Genomic DNA, 6,927 nt, shown 5'->3' on the forward strand with positions numbered 1-6,927 from the left:
AAGGGGTTTCCCCCGCCCCAACTTTTATTAAAGCCAAGGCAAAACCACACACACAACGTTCAGACTGTTAACAGCGCGAGCGACAACCAGAGTAGCTGCCACAGAGAAAAAGAAACAAGGTTCCGATACCCTACATCAACATTACAGCAGGAAAGTTTTATAAAGTAGGGTAAAGGAACCGGGCCAGGAATAGGATAACACAAGGATCAAAGCTAAAGATTAGGCATCCTATCACCAGAACCCGCTCCAGGTACTCATTGATTTCAGGTGATCCTAAGCAACTCCCCTCTTCGGTGGTCCAAGAGCCTTGAGCACCAGAGAAGAAGAGCACCCTTAGGCCTCAGAACAGAGGATTTTCCATTGCCTGATCAGTGCCCCCAACAGATCCAAAGCACAACGTATACTTCACCATCTTTGCCTCTGGAAAACAAAGTCATTGTGCAAACGCCATAAACTCCGTAAGGCAGCAGAGGTAGTGGTATTTAGAGCTTCAAAATGTTTTCTCCTCTTCCAAAAGGAAGACAGTGATGTTAAAAAATGGGCACATGAATGTTAAAACACTCAGCAATAAACCCCCAGATCTGCTTAGCTACGATACAATCAAAGAAAAGGTGTTGTGTTGTCTCCACTTCATTACAGAAGACACAAGTCTTATCTTCTACATGTCTGCGTTTGGCTAGATTGTCTTTTGTTGTAGTAAATCAACCACAGAAAGATATGGATGTTAGGAGGAACTTTAATTTTCTAGATATCATCTTTAACATCAGAAGAGACCCCCTCCCCCCAAAGTTGATCATTTTGTAAAATGATTTGACTGAATACTGGTTGGATGATTGCAGCATCCAAATAGGTTGGTCTGGGGCGTCAGACAGTGTGACTTGACTAATTGTACTGATGAGGGTAAACCATCTAGACATAGCCCCGTCATCCACACATCTCCTAAAGGTAAGTTGGAGCTCCCTCCCATTTCACACCTATGCAAGAGTAGCACCTTGTTGTTGACAAATATGAAACAGATCCCAGAATGCAGTTTTTAGAGAACAATCCTCAATCCAAATGTCATGCCAGAAGGCAATGTTTTCTCCATTTTCAGGAATCCATTTGTAAAAAGTTTTAGCTGCTGCAAGAGCCCATGACAGACTTTTCCAGAATGGAGAGCCCAAAGTAGGCCTAGCATTGAAGATGTTAGGATTGTTGGTATTATATTTAAATGCAATGATCTTCCAATCACTATCTCTCCCATCATGAAACCTTCTCCCCCATGATGCCAACAAGGCCATGTTAAAATCCTTGAGATTGGGTACCCCCAAACCACCAAATTCCTTCCTTCTAGATACTAGCCCCCAATTGGCAAGATGATACTTATGGACATCCCCCATATTGCCCCAAAAGAAGTGAGACATCTAGGAGGAGATCATATCAATGGTGAAAGGATCGATATGGTTGACTAGAAGGGGGGGGGGGGTTGAATAGGCAACTTACAATTTTTGGCTTTTCTTTACCAAATTAAAGTTTGCATCAAAGTAGGTTGTCTAGATGTGCAACTAGGTGAGCAACCTATATGATGCAACAACAACAAGCACACAAACAAGCACGGGAAGTAACACTGATAAGTTTGCACAAGTAAAGGTGCGAGATAACCAAGAGTGGAGCTGGTGAAGACGAGGATGTGTTACCAAAGTTCCTTCCTTTTGAGGGGAAGTACGTCTCCGTTGGAGCGGTGTGGAGGCACAGTGCTCCCCAAGAAGCCACTAGGGCCACCGTATTCTCCTCACGCCCTCACACAATGCGAGATGCCGTGATTCCACTATTGGTGCCCTTGGAGGCGGCGACCGGACCTTTACAAACAAGGTTGGGGCAATCTCCACAACTTAATCAGAGGCTCCCAACAACACCACGAAGCTTCACCACAATGGACTATGGCTCTGTGGTGACCTCAACTGTCTAGGGTGCTCAAACATCCAACAGTAATAAGATCCGCTAGGGATTGATGGGGGAATCAAATTTCTCTTGGTGGAAGTGTAGATCGGGGCCTTCTCAACCAATCCCGAGAAAATCAACAAGTTTGATTGGCTAGGGAGAGAGATCGGGCGAAAATGGAGCTTCGAGCATTAATGGAGCTTTTGGGGGAAGAGGTAGGTAAACGAAGAAGAAGAGGACCCCCTTTTATAGAAGGGGATCCCATCCAACCGTTACCCCCAAAACAGCCCCGCAGAGGGCGGTACTACCACAGGGGGCAGCGGTACTACCGCTGGACCCAGCGGTACTACCGTGTGGTACAGAAGCCGATCCTAGTGCGGTACTGTCGCGGTGGTAGGGCGGTACTACCGCTCTCGGGCGGTACTACCGCTTCTACTACCGCTGCAAGTACCGCACAACCCGACACGAGAGGCGACCCCCTCGAGTCGACGCGGAAGGAGCCTGGTACCGCAGTGGTACTGCGGCTGAGACCCATAAGCGGTGCTACCACTGGGTACCGCGGTAATGCCGCTTGGACCCAAAATTGCACACTGAGAGGGGAAGGAGCACTCCATTGAAGCAGAACGGCTCAGAGGGTGAGGAAAGGATGTGTACGTGTTGATTCCACCCAAGCCTTACCAAAGCGGACCCCCTCTTGATAGTACAGTGACTCCTACGAAACTAGTCCACCAAACAAGAAACGAAAGAGCTACACCGTCTTGAATAACACTCCGAGGGGAAAGAAATCATCTCGTGCCAAAGGATGAATCCCTGAAATGCTCAAAGCACACGATTAGTCCGCAAACATGTTGTCATCAATCACCAAAACTACATCGAGAGAGATATGCCTTAACAATCTCCCCCTTTTTGGTGGATTGATGACAACCAGGGATTTTCACAGGGATAAGACATGAAAGTAAAGATACTTAGAACTACAAAATATAGAGTGCCTTTGAAATGCAAGACACACACATTAGGATCAACACTCCCCCTATATTTTATAGTCCAACAATCTAAGCATAGGATACATGAGAGCAGGGTATATAACAGGATAAGCATGCAACTCATAAGGTACCAAAGTACTAGATAGACATAGATAATGAAGATAAAGATAAGGTAGCATATGTCTCACACCACATGTCTGAAACTTAGGTCTCACTGGAACAAAACCAAACAAAGCAAACGGCGAGAAAACACAACGACACCACAAACCACAAAGACAAACTCGCAACACGGCAACAGCAACAACACCACAAACCACAAACTCTCCCCCCTTTGGCATCGAGACACCAAAAGGGCAAAGAGCGTTGCTATGGCTCCAGGTGATAGCAAGCCGAGGATCTTGAACATCACATCCCAGCGGGATCGTCTGCACCGCCGTCATTGGTCGGAAACTGCTCTGTGTCTGAATCGGTCCAGTGGCAATGCTGCTGAACCCACTCCTCCTCATCAGTGATCCTCTCCTCAGATCCGCTGTTAACAGTGGCACCCAATGGCTCATGAGCTCCTTGTGATGTCGGCGGGCCTTCTTCTCAGAGACATGAGACATGTACTGGCCATGAGACTCCATGCAGAAAAGTTTCTTCATCTTGCGCTTAATCCTCTTAGCCCATGAGGGCTCCACACCAAAGGGCTCATATTCCTCATCCTTGTCGGCCTCGGCCTCGTCCTCGGTCTCCATGTTAGCCTCAGAAGGTGGATCACCAGATCGAGGGGCCTGGGTGCCCCAGTTGTCCTTCTTCCTCAGACGCTTGATATCATGAGAAATCAACTCTCCAGTTTCCAGCGCAGTCCTGGGATAGTGATGTGCCCAGGCCTTCTCAATGAGTAGCATGATGAAAGGACCATAGATCAGGCACTTGTGCTCAGAAATGGCAGAAAGAAGTTCGGACCACATAACATGAGAAATGTCCAGGGACTCTCCAGTGTTTGCTTCCTTCTCATGCTGGCAGAAGAGAAGCATGTCCATGAGATAGGAGTGGACCATATCCAGATTCCCAATGCGAGGGAAAAGAGTCTCTCTGAAGACACGGTGAAGGATGTCCAGATAGGTAGACAGCTCATAGGTTACCTTCTTTGTCTTGGGGTTAACCTTCTTAGAACAGTAGGGCCAGAGGGCTTGCTTGTGAGTGGAGGTGACATTGCGGTGAGGACGGAAGCCGACTGGATTCTCAAGCCCGAGATCTTCCACCCCAAGTAACTCCATGAAGGCCTTCCACTTGACAGAGAGCAACTTGCCATTCGTCATCCAAGTCAGAGTCCTTTCTGCATCAGTTCCAAGATGGACAGTGGCAAAGAATTAACATATCAAATCGGCATCAAAGTCATTGTTGAACTGCATGATTCTGAGAATGTTCAACTGAGTGCACATCTAAAGGGCTTCGCCAAAGTACTCAGGGTCATTTTCCATAAGATAGGTGTTGATGGAATGAACATCAACAAAGTGATTCTTCTTAGCTAGCCTTGATCACATCAAAGAAGATGGCAAACTGAAGCGGTTCCAGAACGGGCGGTTGACCAAAGTGGGATCTTGGTCTTCCTCATAGGGGTTGCGGCGACGCTTTGCCCAAAATTCCTTGGCAGTCATCTCAGACACAGTCTTTCCCTTTGGCTTGCTTGCCGATCTCTTCATGAGCTGAGGCGGCGGTGGAGCACTTGAGGTAGCACCCGCTGGCGGCGGTGGAGCACTAGAGGAACCACCTGCTGACTCAGATGTGCGGTAGCGCTTTGACGTTGCACGACCGGGGTTGACACGGCTGACCTGCTGCTCAGGATGATCATCACCTGGAACCAAACACACGAGCTGAAGAAACAACACGAAAGAAAGAGCATAAGCCACCGAACAAAACAACAAGGATCAAAACGTGGTAGGAAATGATGGAACTGGGCATGTAGCGGTAGTACCGCGACCCAACCGCGGCAGTACCGCTTGCACGGTAGTACCACTCAAGGAGGGCGGTAGTACCGCTCAAGACGGGGAACGGTGGTTCCCTTACTGCCGTGAACAGATCCGGCACTACCGGAGATGCCAAATTCAAAAATAAGCCTACCAAACTTCAATCCAAAGGGCCTAGAAGCCATCTCCATCCTACTCAAGCCTCAACTTAGCCAAAAGACGAGTAAAACAATGCCTATTGCCCCTAAAAGCTAGATGCAAGATCTAGGCAAAGAGAGAATGGGATCGAGGGCAATACCGACATCCATGGCTAGAGGACGTGGTGGGGATCGACTCCACCGAAGGAAATGGAGAGGGACGACACAAAAACAGCGGCCGACCGAGGCCTTCCTGCGGCGAGGCGTCGCTGGAGCGACGAAGAAGACGAGCGAGTGGGGGCGAATGGGCAAGGGGGAGAAAAGAACTCCCCCTGCCCCGACATAACCCCCACTGCTCGGCCTGCAGCGGTAGTACTGCTGGGGTGGGCAGTAGTACCGCTTGACGCTTGTCAGCGGTAGTACCATGCACGTCGCGGTAGTACCGCTCTGCCGCATAGAGGACTGGCCAAAAGGCTTAGCTCAAGAAAAAGAAACCAAAACAAAAGCGAGAACAAACACACACACAAAACCGACAAAAAACAAACCTCTCCAAGAGAGGGCGGTGGCCGAGGCCACCTATGTTTGAGTTCAGAGGTATGGCGCCACGAAGATTTTAGCCTTGGGCCCATGACCAACACTCATCTTTGAAGCACAAGTACCATAAAAATGGCTAATGTGAAAGAGTTTGATTAGTTTATGCATTATGGGGGGAGGGAAAGTTTATTGAGAGAACAACACTCCCCCTATGTCCATGCCTACACCTAAACTAGACAACAAGTTGAGTGTGGTGGGGTGTGCAAGGGTTCAAGTCACATTGCTCAAATCAATGATATTTAGCTCATGCCTTAACTCGCGAAATCTTGCTTCATCCAAAGGCTTCATGAAAATATCTGCAAGGTTATCATGAGTGTTGACATAATTGAGCTCGATCTCCCCTCGCCTAATATGATCCCGGATGAAGTGATACCGAATCTCAATATGCTTCATCTTGAAGTGTTGCACCGGGTTGAGAGAGATCTTGATGGCACTTTCATTGTCACACCAAAGAGGCACTTTGTCACAAATGACACCGTAATCCTTTAAAGTTTGCCTCATCCATAGAAGTTGTGCACAACAACTACCGGCAGCCACATACTCTGCTTCCGTGGATGAGAGAGACACGCAACTTTGCTTCTTGGAAGACCAACTCACCAAAGAGCAACCAAGAAATTGGCACCCTCCGAAAGTGGACTTTCTATCCACTTTGTCTCCCGCCCAATCCGAGTCCAAGTAACCTACAAGCTTGAAGTTTGCTCCTCTTGGGTACCATAAGCCAAAGTTTGGGATATGAGCCAAATATCGAAAGATTCGCTTGACCGCCACAAAGTGACTTTCCTTAGGTGCGGCTTGAAACCATGCACAAATACCCACACTCGACATGATATCCGGTCTAGATGCACAAAGGTAAAGCAAGGAGCCAATCATGGAGCGATATACCTTTTGATCCACCGCTTTACCATTGGATCAATGTCAAGTTGGCACTTGGTGGGCATGGGAGTGGAAGTCGGCTTGACATCACTTAGCTTGAATCTCTTGAGTGTATTTGGCTTGGTTGATGAAGGTTCCTTCTCTCCTTTGCTTCACTTCGAACCCGAGAAAGAACTTCAACTCTCCCATGGAAGACATCTTGAACTTTGAGATCATGAGAGCGGCAAATTCCTCATTGAAAGCTTTGTTAGGGGAACCAAAGATAATATCATCAATATATAATTGGCATACAAAAAACTCCCCCTTTGACCTTCTTAGTAAAAAGAGTGGGGTCAATTAGCCCAACTTCAAAACCACGGTCTTGTAACAACTCTGCAAGGTGGTCATACCACGCACGTGGGGCTTGTTTAAGGCCATAGAGTGCCTTATCGAGTTGATACACATGATCGAGAAAGTAGGGATCCTCGA

The sequence above is a fragment of the Triticum dicoccoides genome, chromosome 2A (genome assembly GCF_002162155.2).
Source record: "Triticum dicoccoides isolate Atlit2015 ecotype Zavitan chromosome 2A, WEW_v2.0, whole genome shotgun sequence".
NCBI lineage: Eukaryota > Viridiplantae > Streptophyta > Magnoliopsida > Poales > Poaceae > Triticum > Triticum dicoccoides.